Source organism: Natrix helvetica (genome assembly GCF_964273705.1).
Source record: "Natrix helvetica genome assembly, chromosome: 4".
Lineage (NCBI taxonomy): Eukaryota > Metazoa > Chordata > Lepidosauria > Squamata > Natricidae > Natrix > Natrix helvetica.
This window is the reverse complement of record NC_138550.1, coordinates 140,268,892-140,281,890: the sequence shown is the minus strand read 5'-3', so window position 1 is coordinate 140,281,890 and position 12,999 is coordinate 140,268,892.

Genomic DNA, 12,999 nt, shown 5'->3' with positions numbered 1-12,999 from the left:
CCTCAGGTTAAGTTCCAGTTAAACTGATTTATTGATCATGCCTATGCATAAGTGGTGGCTCAGTGGCTAAGATGCTGAAGTTGTTGATCAGAAGGTCAGCAGTTCAGTGGTTCGAATCCCCAGCACTGTGTAACGGAGTGAGTTCCCATTACTTGTCCCAGCTTCTACCAACCCAGCAGTTCGAAAGCATATAAAAAGGCAAGTAGAAAAATAGGAACCACTTTGGTGGGAAGGTAACAGTGCTCCATGCGCCTTTGGTGTTTAGTCATGCCAAGCCACATGACCATGGAGAGGTCTTCGGACAGCACTGGCTCTTCGTCTTAGAAATGAAGATGAGCACCACCCCTAGAGCTGGAAACGCATGTGTGGGGAACCTTTACCTACGTATACATAAGAATCTAGCCAACTAGTGGTCAGTACAAAATTGGAGCTTGATAAGAGCTAATGGGATTGAAGAGTGGTTGGACTTAAATCATTTGTGGGAACATAACTCTAGACTGATTTGTCTCTTTATTCCCAGCCTCTGGCTTTCCTTCTTCTACATTTTTGTATTTAGGTACCAGTTATATCTGGCAGCATTATCTGGCTTGTAGCACAAGGAATTTTGGAATAAGCTGATTTAGTAGCACTTCCATGATTTTATAATAATGATCTTACCGGGTATTCTAATATTTCTCTATTTAATCATTGGTATTTTCATAACTTCTTTAAAAAGGCAAAGAGGACAAAAAAGGTTCAGGCAAAAATTGAATTCTAGAAATTATTTATTAATTTACTATTGATAACTTTTCTCACTTTATCTGCTGAAAATATCCAGGGTTCATTCTGGGTCAGAAAAATCTGTGAGTTCTCAGCAGTCAGAACACTCCATTTAAATAAAATATTTTCTTTTCCCATACATTCTTATTCCTGGAGATAAGATTGTGTGAGCCCGCCTAGAACATACATTAATAATATTACAAGTTTTAAAATCAACTAACATAAAGTAAAAAAGGAGAAAAGAAAAGAAAGCTAAATGTGTAAGAAAGAAAGAAAAAGAATAAAAGATACAAAGAAGTGGCTTCCAATATTCTTCACAGCAGTCATCAGTACTGTGATAAATGTATCACTTGTTCTGAGGTTACAGCATGATTCTCTTCTTTCTATAATCTATCCTGTCTAATCATCAAAACAATAAATCTTAAGTTCATTTTTTGTTTTACACAGAAAGTCTATAAGGATTTTTTTCAAGTAGCGATAAATGTAGCTACTGTCTTTTCTCTGATCAAAGAAGTCAATTTGCCCATCACCATCAGCTATTCTTCCACTGTGGGAAATGCCAAATCTTTCCATCTTTGTGCATAAAAAAATCTTATACAAGAACATTTACAAAAATGAAAATTTCATTTCATGTTCCTATGTTGTTCCCTTTTGTATCTCACAAGGCTTTATGAGATCTCCATTAACAATATTTGCACTTTACGTAAAGGATAAGTTAATTTATTCATTTTATAAAGTGTTCTCCAACTTAATGTCTTCCCAAACTTTGAACAAGTCCAGTTCAAATCGTCAATTGTGGCCAGGAGCAGGGAAGGCTAATTACTCATCGTAACTTCTAGAGACATCATCTCAAAGTCAAAATGCTGGGAATTGAATGCAATGGTTCACCAATCAGTCTGCCATTGAAGAGACAATTTCCAAAACAATTTATTCAAATATAATTGGAGAATAAGAGACCAGAAAGGGGGAGGAACTGGGGAAAAACTGGATGGAGGAATTTAACCAAGAAAGTTTGATGCAGTTCTGACTTTGCTACTTGGCTTTTAGTGAAGTATACCTTTCATTAAGGATGAAGGATCCTTAATGCTAGGATGCCAGACAATTGCATCCCCATACAGCTCCTAAATGCTGAACTGTCTCAAGGAAAGCGATTGCACTGGGGGGGGGGGGAGGAAGCAATACAAAGACACACTGAAAGCCTCCTTTAAGTCCCTGGAAATTGACACTACCTCCTGGGAAACCCTGCTACAAGATCGTTCAACATGGCACATACTGATCCACCAAGGCTGCCAGACATCTGAGGACGGAAGAACAACCACAGCACAAGATAAGCGAGCACTCTGCAAAGCCAGAGTTGCAAATGCTGCAACAATGGTGACCACACATGTCTGCCCGACATGTGGCAGAACATTTCATGCCCATATAGGCCTTACCAGCCACCTGCGGACACATCATGGACAGTCCACAACCTGTTAGATGTCAAGGTCCTCTTCGAACACAATGGACGAACATCATCACCTTTCATTAAAAATGGAGCTGAGGGTCTTTCTTGCCTAGAAGATCAAGTCAGGGCAGATCTGACAATTATACTGTACTATTACAAAAAGTTGCATTATCATCTAGGCATCCGATTGGAGTTAATATATTAGTTCCAGTCAAAATCTATTTCTCAGTGATATTCTCTATACTAGGAATTGAGATACTGGCATTCTTCAGTCATTCTGGATTTCAATTTCTCTAAGCCAAATCAAAGTAGCTGTGAGCTGGTATTACAGGCATTACAGTTCAAAGATCTGGGGGACAACAAATTGCCTGTCAGAAAGGAATTATTTTGGAACTAATGCTGGATATTTTTAATATAGTTTACTTGCCTGCAAGAAAAATGCAGTTGATATTTTGATGTTTTCTTTTTTCTTTTTCTTGTCTTTCTGTTCAACCAAATATGTGACATGATCTGAATTCAACCTAATATAAATAAAACCTTCTATTGATTGCTCAGCTAATTGGCTAAAATAGCCTAGAGATGACGAAGAAATATATTCCATACAACACATTTAAATGAATAGCAATTCAGTTTAGACATTAACAGTTTAATTTCGTGTTTTGTACAAATAAAAATTCACTGAAAGTTTGACAGGCAAACTATCCTTTTTTACTGAATGATCATTTCCTTAAGGATATTAGGTAACTTCATTTACATTATTACATTATGCACGCACACACACACACACACACAAGATAAAATACACAGACAAAAAAATCCACAATCATATAGTCTTTTTAAAGCTTGGGTGGGGAAGAGAACTGAGACTGATGCAGATTAAGACAAAACAAAACAAAGCAAACATAGAAAAAAGTAAAAAAAAAAAGAGGTATTCATGATAACATACATGTGTATCTTTCAAGTCCATGCTTTATATTTATTTTTGTTTTTCACATACATTAACTTTTAAATTAAGGAATATGCCTCACTTTAATGTAATACACTTGATATTACTGCATAATATTTAAATATTTTCTAATACCTGTTTGATATTGCTATTGTGTTCTAAGCCTAATTACCATATGGGAAGGTTTTATCTGTGACTCAGAAGTCTCACAATTTTCCCATTAAAATGATTACAAAGGCTAAACTATTTTAAATGCATTATGTTTACATTTCTTATTCTTCTTAAAACAGTAATAAAAAAATATAATATGCCCAACCAGCAGAAATTGGAGAGAGGAATAAATATTGAAAGAAAAGGAATGACAGCATAGTGAATGACTGAAAGATCTGAATGGGAGAAGGAAGAAATCTCAAAATATTTAAGGCCAGGGAGGCAGAGAAACAAATGAAAATCAAACTTTTTACATTTGTGGAATCTGTGGCATGTTAAGTTATAGAAGACGAGCAGAATCAACACGTAGACATGCTTCTACTTGTTCCGTGCTCATTTCTCAAAATGAGTATGCAGCCATTTGCCATGTCCCGGTTTAATTCCATTATAAAAGAGTGTTTCTTGCAATATCACTTCCTGGTGAAGAGAGGGGGGAAAAGGCTATTGGTTTTAGCTGTAATTTTATTGCCTAAAATAGTAGGCAATAAAATAGATAGTAAATTGTATTGTGATATTTGAAAATCTAGAAAAAAAGCCACAGCATGTTGCACTCATGGAACTTAATAATTCTATCCATTTGAATAAGTATTGGAAAAATACAATGTGGAAGCTGAGTCTATCATCTATCTATCTATCTATCTATCTATCTATCTATCTATCTATCTATCTATCTATCTATCTATCTATCTATCTATCTATCTATCTATCTATCTATCTATCTGGTTCAGGACTAGCATTGATGATGTTACCTAGTTAGACTAACTCTGCCTACTTCCAGGAGTTCGATCCTGACCAGCTCAAGATTGACTCAGCCTTTCATCCTTCCAAGCTCAGGTAAAATGAGAGCCAGTAATATGGTGACATTGTAAACAGCTCAGAGTGTGCTGTAAAGCACTATGGAGCAGTATATAAGTCTAAGTGCTATTGCTGTTATATAAGCATTTTATTTCCATAATTTATTGGAACTTCAACATTTTGATACTATGTACAAACTACTTAAGAGACACAGTGGCTCAGATGCTGAGCTTGTTGATCAGCAGGTCAGCAGTAGAACAGTTTGAATCCCTAGTGCCACATAATCAGTGGTGGGTTTCAAAAAAATTTAGAACCTCTTCTGTAGGTGTGGCCTGCTTTGTGGAAGTGGCTTGCCGGCCATGTGACCGGGTGGGAGTGGGTTGCCAGCCATGTTACCGAGTGGGAGTGGCTTGGCAGTCATGTGACTGGATGAGTGGCCAACTTGTAAAATGTGGTGAAACTCACTTAACAATGCTCTTGCTTAGCAACCAAAATGTTGGCTCAGAAACTCTGGCATTGAAGTGTGCAAGTCTTAAAACTGTCAAGTTACAAGATCCTTGCCCCCTTAACCCTTTAGAAAAAAAACCCAGGGATGTTCAAACTTGACAGCTTTAAGACTTTAAGGTTTAGATTGGACTCTTAGAGGTGGGAGGGGCGATTGGTGAGCCAGCCAATCAGTGAGCGGCAGTCTGGGCAAGCGTGGTGCGGATGGGTGGGGAGAGGGAGCTGGAACCAGTTCTAAATGGTAGATTTGTGGAACCTCTTCTATAGAAGAGGTTAGAACTGGCAGGAACCCACCCCTGCACGCAATGGAGTGAGCTCCCGTTACTTGTCCCAGCTTCTGCCAACCTAGCAGTTCGAAAGCATGTAAAAAATGCAAGTAGAAAAATAGGGACCACTTTGGTGGGAAGGTAACAGTGGTCCGTGCTATAGAGTGGGAAACTAGAGCCAGAAACAACTAGCATGCATGTGTGGGGGAACCTTTACCTTACAAACTACTTCCCCTCCCTCATTCTGGGTTTTTCAGCCGTGCCCCAACCACCCTATCCATCATGACTTGCTTAAGCTATCCAACCCATTTAATGGATATTAGGGCAGGTAAAGATGAGCTGGATAAGGGTGTTCCCTTAGTGGAAATAACTTATTGGCTACCTTTTTCTGTCTCCATTCCATTTCTTTTTTGTTGTTAATGTATTTACACTTGAGATCTTCCTGTAAAAAAAACATAATACCAATAAAGTGTTTACATTTTACTTCTCAATTATATAGCCTTTGGTGACCTAACCTCAAGAAGTTCTTAATTTTATAATCCTTCCAATATTTCCTGAATCTGTTTATATATATTTTACTTAGAACAAACTATTTAAAAACAAGTCATGGAATATTGTCACTGCAGGACACATTATAGCTGAATAGTTTGTTCCTTAATTAGCATAATGGTCCTCTTATTAAATGGATAGTACCAAATCATAGACATATGTTTTCTTCAGAAGACCCAACAATTTTGAATTACTGCCTTTTTTTTTTCACTTCATCCATAAGGCAGAAAGAATTAATCTTTGTTGGTAAAAGCAAAATGGAGAGATAAATTATGGAGAGCTATATACATATATGCTTAGCGTGCATTATTTATGGATCTAAATTAAACTTTTTATATTTACCAAAGAGTAAATTAAACTGCTTTTAAGAAATACCTGTACAATATTTTAAACTTTTACTACTATGAATAAACAGCAGGAAAAGCAAGAAATGTATATGTCACCGTGAAAGACCGAAATTGGTGAATGTCGACATTCACCGGTGAATGTTGGTGAATGTCGACATTCACCGGTGAATGTCGACACATACCAATTTCGGTCTTTCACGGTGACATATATATAACGAGTCAGCGTAACGCTTTACTTTTGCTTTTCAATTCGCGGTCCTGGAAACTACTCGTTCTAACCGCGCAGGATCGCAGGTTTTTTAAAAAAAGAAGTCCGCGAATAGAAGACGCTTAAAAGGAAGTGAGGAGCCGAGGTATTAGGGTAAGGGTATTAGGGTAAGGGTGTCGAGAGGATAAGGGTATTTAGCAAATATTTCGAACATACACCAAGCGACTATATGAATGTCGACATTCACCGGTGAATGTCGACATTCACCAGATTTCGGACTTTCACAGTAACATATACACTGTTACTGTGAAGGAAGCAGAGGTGGGTTGCTGCCAGTTCGGCCCAGTTCAGCCAAACCGGTAGTGGAATTCAGGCCTGGATCGCAGAACCGGCAGCGACCCAGGCCTGACACACCCCTGAACCGATTCTCTCGCTGCCCCTTGGCTGCCGCCATTTTGGATTTTAGTCACTGCGCGTGCGTGGTCCACTATAAATTGTTCTGCGCATACATGCAGAACAATGTACATTCAACTGAGCACATGTGCATGCAATGCATACGTGGGTTGCGAAGCGGCAGTAACGCCGGCAGCCACCCACCCATGGAAGGAAGTACTGAAGGCAATGTTAGTTTGAATATGTAACAAGGATGTATTTAAGAAAGTACACTGTTGATATTTACAGAATCCCCAAATGGAGTGCAAACATCTTTGATAAAATCTGTGTTTGAGATGAAACCTATTGTTTTCTTTGTTTTATTTTAAATTAAATAGCAACAGAAAATGACAAAGTACAAATAAAATTATGATGTAAATGCATATATTCACAAAGAAAACACAAAGCATGCATGTATTTAAAAGATGAAGAAAGAATCAAAGTATATCTTTATAACAGTTAGCCCTTACAATTCTATCAGTGGTGGGATTCAGCCAGTTCGCACCTATTCGGGAGAACCGGTTGGTAACTTTCGAAGTAGTTCAGAGAACCGGTTGTTGGAAGAAATCTCCTTTTGGTTTTTTTTTCACTTTACAGGGCTAATCCTGTAAGGAAGGTAGGGAGGAAACATTCTGGTGTTGTTTCTAGCCTGATCTTTATTGACCTGCTTACAGAAACTGCCTCTCCGGTTAACCCTTATTACATTGTAACAGCTAAGAAGAAGTGCCCATCAACGTGAGTGACCTTGAGTTGGCCACGCCCACCCAGTCACATGACCATCGAACCCCACCTACCCAGATGGTCTTTAGGGCAGAGAACTGGTTGTTAAATTATTTGAATCCCACCACTGAATTCTATGTATATATTTATCCAATGTAAATACTACTCGAGTGCATACATATTTATTTCTAATTCACTTATGTAACTAACATTCTTTTCCACCTATTGTATTTTGCATAAAATGACCCATATTTCATTATACTTGTCCATTCAAATTCTAAGTCTATAGCTTCTAGGTGGCAAACATAATCAGGTTTTTAATCATTTATATTTCCAATGTTACAGTGTGAAACCTATGTAGTAGTGCTGTTCTTCTCATATTCAGTTCTTGGATGCACACATCTCATCCCTGGCTGGAGAGCAGCACACACAACTTGCAAACTGTCACACAGTGGAAAGGGTGATCCGTGTTGCTAAGGAACTAGAAGCAGCTGGGAATTAGAAAGTGATAAATGGGAAAAGAAAAGAAGCTGGGAAAAGCAGAAACTTACAAGGTCAGCCACTTTAGGCTCAACTAATGCCACTCATAGGACATTTAAATGGAAACGGGAACATCTAGAATTTCAGACTGAATTAACTCCGAGCCCAGTCCGGTAAATAAGGACATTTGTGCAATGCTTTTGAAGACAAATCCTGTTCATAGACTGTAATTTTATCATTGCTACCTCCCCCTCCCATGCAAATATAATTACTAATCCTGCCACCTACACACACCCATACCCAACATGCTATTCTTTTTCACAGTAAGCAACATTATGCAAAGCACAGAAATGAATACGAAACAGTAAGAGCAAAATTAAACAGATGAAGGGAAACAAAGGGAATATAGCTAAACAGTTTGTATTCATTCCATTCACCATAGCTCTCCATAGCTTTCTATTTTTGTAAAACATCATTGCTTTCAAAAATCTACATACCTCTTCCCCTTTATTCTTTAAATTTTACACCTTTCCTTTTGGGAGAGGGCTTACATTAAGCCATTCTAACCATGATTTTCTTTCTTTTTTAAAATTAAATTTTTAAATTAAATTTTACAATTATCACCCCCCTTACCCTTACCCTTCCCTCTTCCCACCCGACCTCCCCCAGACCTCCCAGAGCAAAATACAGGGTATAAACATTTAACAACCATACGCTAACATAAGCTAACTAATTTTAACATGTTACTATTCTTGTGCTTTAACTCCCCCTTTATTAAACTAACTTTGAATAAATTGTAACATTCTTTATGCCTTCATTCATAAGCTAACTGAAATTTTTTAGTCCGGTATTTGTTTTGAATTTAGTCAATCCATCTTCTCCAGTCCAGCTTGTACTTCTCATCTGAGTGATCCTTCAGATACGCTGAAATTTTGGGCATCTCAGCTAAGTTTACTACTTTTAACATCCATTCTTGGATAGTGGGCAACTCTTCCTTCTTCCAGTATTGCACCACCAACAATCTTGCTGCTGTTGTTAGGTTCAAGATCAGACATGATTTTCTTAATCTTCCCCTTTCCTCTTATCCATTCATACTTCATGTATTTATTGTGGGACTTGATCCTAATTCATTTTCTCTTATGAAGCAACAAACTTTCCTTTCCTTTATTGATTTATTTATTTTTCTATATTACAACATTACATAATTTAGACAGATGTATAAATGTAATAAATTAATAAAACTTTCATTCTGGTGGCTCACTTTAGTATTCAATCCACTTTTTAAAATACACATAACTTCTGACACTATGCTTTCTTGTCAATAGCACAACATGCTTTTTAAATAGTTTTCACCCTTGTCATGAGGAACAATAGGTATGAAAGACATGGAACCCAAGGCTTCTAGCCCCAATGACAATGTGGCTGCTTATAGCATGACTACCAGATTCTGTAATAGTTTTATGCCCTCCATCGGGTAAACTTGCAAGATTTGTTTTTCTCACCATATACATATGTACATATGAACTAGGGTGTGTTGTTTTTCCATGTCATGTAATATATGCGGGTGTATGCATAATTTTGTATTTATTTATTTATTTAGACATGTTTATGTGGTGAATATTGGAGATCGAAATGCTTTGAGAGCTGTATGCGATGAAATTTCATTTTAATGTATGCAGATTAGTGTACATTCAAAGTGACAATAAAGTTATTCTAAGTCTAAGTCTCTGATTATCTAGATCAGGGGTCAAACACGATTTCATTGCCGGCCGCATCAGGATTGTGTTGGACCTTGGGGGGAACAGAGTGGGCATGGCCAGGGTGGGTGTGACCAGCTCAACGTCACTCATGTCAGGAATGCCTGTGGTGGCCTCAGCACTCTGCCAGTGAAAATGGAGCTTGGGAGAGCTACCTGCGGCCTTCATGAGCTCCATCTTCAGCTGCGATGGTCTCCTGCAACCCTCTGCTAGCAAAAATAGAGCTCCATTTTCACTGGCAGGGGCACCGTGGGCCAGTTCTTCGCTGTTTCCAGGGCGACCCTTTGGGCCAGATCTAAGCATCCCATGGGCTGGATATAGTCCCCGGCCTTGAGTTTGACACACCTGATCTAGATGGCTTCCCTGTACAGTTGGTTCCCCCTGTGAGATAAGCCTGTTGGAATGCATAGGCCAGGAGTCCAATCCAGGAAGGCACTGCTTATGTTCTTATGGTCCCCTGATATACCCAACACTTATTTCTATCTAACAAGGTAAGCAGAAGAAACTTTTATACATGATCATATTTACTTCTTTGGATAAACATTCATTCTTTGCAACAGACAAATTACTAATCACATTTTTTTTTCTGTCAGCATTGCCATGTCTTAAATAAAACTAGGAAGATTACACAGCCAAATTAATTATATATAGGTTAACATATAAATTGGATTAACTCAAGTGCTGGAGAAGATAGATATCCAGGCAATGTGGTGGAAAAGGAATAGCAGGGAAAGGTAATTTGTAAATTGGCATTCAAACTTACAGCATGTTGTTACGTTGGCATACAATCTTAGTTAGCAAGCAAAATACATGAAATCCAAACATTCATTGAAGGTTTTTATAAGTAACTTGTTTAACTAAAGTAACTATATTGATTTTATTTGGAATTCTGGGAATGATTATCACCTTCCCTTGTTTTCTCTACCTAGCCTTTTCATAGCTTTATAAAAGATACATATTTAGTGATTTGGCTAGATATTGTAAGGCAACGGTCTCCAACCTTTCTGACTTTGTGGACTGCCTGGGGGAGTGGATGGTTTTACGTGAACGGTGGCTGAGTGTGCATGTGTGTACTGTTCCATTTGCACAAGCAGCAGGCACATGTGCCCATTGCTCACACAAATGAAACTTTGCGCGCACGCTTGCCCACCACTTCTGTGGACCAGTTCTGAATGGACCATGGCCTAGTAGTCATCTGCAGTCCAGGGTTGGGGACTCTGGTGTAAGGTAATGGTTACAATAATGGATAAGACTGGTGAGAACAAGACTCTAGCTTAGCTTTAACCATGGAAACTCACAGATGACTAGTGGTTAGTCTCTCTCAGTCTTTCAGCTCCAGCTATCATGCATAGTTGTTGCAGAGAAAAATAGGAGGGGTTACTGCAGACAAGGTCCAGGCAGAAGAAGAACATCATGGCTTTAAAACCTAAGAGACTGGTTTGGACAAAACTCAGCAGCACTTTTTTATGTGGCTGTTGACAAAAATAGGATTGCCAACATGATCCCCAATGTTCGATGATGGATATGGCGCAAGAAGAAGAAGACTGCAGACCTGGGTATTTTTACAGCCTCTGAGTCACATCTGTCCCTTTGGCTGTCTCTGTTCAGCCTGTGTGAGGTTAATCGGAAATTAGAAATCAAATTTAAACAAGACACAACATGTATTCTTACCAGTAACAACTAGTCAAAACCATAAAATTTACTGCTTTTTATGAAATGATAAGATTAATATTAGCAGAATTCAACTTATTGGTTTGGCCCTGGACAGCAGCCTAAATTTCTCATATCGCCCTTTGGGAAATTATTTGTCCACTGCTGAGCTAATGTTATATCTACTTCCTAGAACTCCTAAGAAGGAAAGCAAGCAAACAAGAACAATGGTTAGGACAATCAGATGTGAATTACCCAAATCCGCTAAACAGCACAATGAAATAATAATGGTAAGACAAATTAAAATGCTACCCAACTTCCAACAATTCTGGGCAGTGTACAGATTGTTAAAAATATTTTAAAAACAAGTAAAAAGCACAAAGCAAAAAGAACAAAAAATACACACATGGGAACAAAGAAAAAAGGAGTTTCAAATAAAGAAAACTCAAGTTTTACTCTCTAGTGGCCATAATTTTGCAGCCCTAACTAAAGTAATCAAAATATTTTCAATAAAAGTTAGTATGTCTGATACTTCCCTGTCTTCTTAGTAAATTAATAATGCAGGATCACTGTGGATGATTCTGAATATAGTCTATCTTATCCTAAATTACTCCTGAACTTCCACACACGTACACATCAAAAATTAGTAATCACATTTTTTCCCTATTGCATTCATAAAACTAATACAAAATATTGAAGGAAAGGAGGGGAATATTAATTTTTAGCTTTTAATATGTACATGCATTAATTCCACATTAAAATCTTAATGAAATTATAAAATGTATAAATCCCAATGGTAAAATTAAAATGCTACCAGCATGTTAAATAATTTCCCACCACAGCCATTTGTAGGCTTCAAGACAATTCCTAATAGCCACAAAATCACCATTAATCACTCAAAGCAATACAACTATATTTCAGTTGTCCAACAGATATGAAAGACGACAATACATAAGCAATTACAATAATTATAATACAAACATCCACTAGATAAGAATTTACAATTTCATTTTAAAGGGTGAAATGGCTTAAATAGTGAACGTGACTTGATGCATTCAGAGACAATGGCTACAATCCTGAACAATTTGCAAATGTTTCTTCCTGTTTGTTATAGATATTTATTTAATTTCAAAATCCCTGCTGAGAAATTCATCCTCTAACTCCTCCTAAACATCCCTATGACAGAAGGCAATGGCCCTTTCAATCCAAGCAATTTAAAAAACCAAATTTATTTTTGCATACACCATATTTTTCATTTAATATGCTCTGTGATGAATGAAAGTCTTCTCAAGATCCAGAGTTTGACATTTCTTTGCAGAGTTTCATATGGGTCAAGGATTTTTGCACAGCACAACAGCATAATGGTTGCCATGGTAGCAGCTTATCAGCCAACTTCTAATTGCTCATGACCCTGAGAAATGCCAGCTTGTGCTGGCATAGCTGCTATTTGAATCCAGCAGAACACCTACCAAATGGAGAAGAGTGGTAGGAACAGATAATACCTCAAGTTGTGCCAACAAGGAACTTGGATTTCTACTCATTCTTGCTGGATCCATACAGTGGCAGCTTTTGAAATATCTTGAAATATAATTTTGAGGAAGTTCTAAAAAGCAGTTTTAGGAAGAGCTGAAATTCGGGCAAAGTTAGAAAACCTTTATCCATAAACAGGATTCGAACCATGCTTTATCTTGATAATATGTGTCAGTACAACTTACAGGAGTGAACAATGTGAGGACTGTTATCAATATACTTTAATAATAGCATGTAATCTCAAATATATTTTTAAAAAGTCACCACAGATTTTTTACTGACTGCTGGAAACCAGAAGACTTTGGATTTGTTAGTAAATCTATCACAGATTTTTCTCTCTCCACCCATCCCCCACTTCCATCCCTGTTACAATGTAAAAAAAAAGCAGTATATATTTGGCAC